The sequence below is a fragment of the Pygoscelis adeliae genome, unplaced genomic scaffold (genome assembly GCF_000699105.1).
Source record: "Pygoscelis adeliae isolate BGI_AS28 unplaced genomic scaffold, ASM69910v1 Scaffold85, whole genome shotgun sequence".
Taxonomy (NCBI): domain Eukaryota; kingdom Metazoa; phylum Chordata; class Aves; order Sphenisciformes; family Spheniscidae; genus Pygoscelis; species Pygoscelis adeliae.
Window position 1 is genome coordinate 7,818,689 of NW_008824900.1, and position 1,192 is coordinate 7,819,880.

The following is a 1,192-nucleotide window of genomic DNA, read 5'->3' on the forward strand; positions in this document are numbered from 1 at the left end:
GGAGGCGGCGAGCGGGGGCCGGCCGCTGCCGCGGCTGAGAGACCCCCTCGGGTAAGGGTCGGAGGAGCACTGCAAGAGAGCGTGGATTATTCCAGATGAAAAACGGCGCAGATAAAAATAAATAGTGTTAATTTAAGGAAAGGTACCGCTGCCCAGAGAGTCGCTAAAGACCTGCGTGTCTGGAGAGCGTCGGGGGTTTTTCCCAGCTATGCCAGCTAACTAATTCAAAATATGGTATTAGTATTAGTTATTTTCCAATTAATTGTTGTATTTCTATACGCAATGTTACATATTGTATATATTATATTGCTAGCTGTCCATCCATGCCTGCTCACAGCCTGAACCCGAGACCCGACGCTGAGGAGGGCAGAGATCCCGCGAGCCGCCCGAGGGACGGCGGTTCCCTCCCGCCTGGGGCGGGGCCTCTGCGGGGGGGAGGGTCGCTTTTGTCACTGCGGGTGACGGAAAGCGCGAGCGCCTGGAAAGAATCCAGAGGAAAGAGCGGCAAGGCAGGGAAATCGGTGAAGGTTGGACAAGCTGGGCTTGTTTAGTTTAGAAAAAGAGGAGCGAAGCAGAGGAAACAGTTTGTATTAACATATATGAGGATTTTGACCTTTTTTTGCGTTCTGTAAGGAAAGGACGGGAAGAAACCGACTTTGCAGTGAGGAGCTCCTGCCAATTAGAGGGGGCACAGGCACCGGGCAATCTTCAAAACTGGATTCTTTTTTTCTTTTAATAGCCGAGATAAATATTTGTCACACAGCGTCCTAGCTGGTTCTGAGCCTCTCAGGTATTCTTTCCTGTCTACGGTTTTATGCTTCTGCCAGGTGTATCTGAAGAAAAATCAGACACATATATGCAGATGCATAACAAATAATGGAATGTCTAATTAAATGTCTTACATATTTAAAAATCTTTTCATAACAGCATTAAGATTAAAGATGAAGATTTAAAAAACCCTCAATATTTAACACGTTGAAGAGGTAACAGATGAAGGAGTTGTTTTTTGAAACAAGAACGACAGCTTTAACATCTCCCAGTGCTCACTGGGAATTAGATGTTTCCATAAATTTATATTAATTTTCCCTGGACCAAGTGCTGGCAAACAAGCATGTATTTCCCGCCTGCCCTGCCTCATGGGTGGGTATCGCCTGCTCCTCTGGCTGGCTGGACCTGCAGCCGGCTGCCGCCC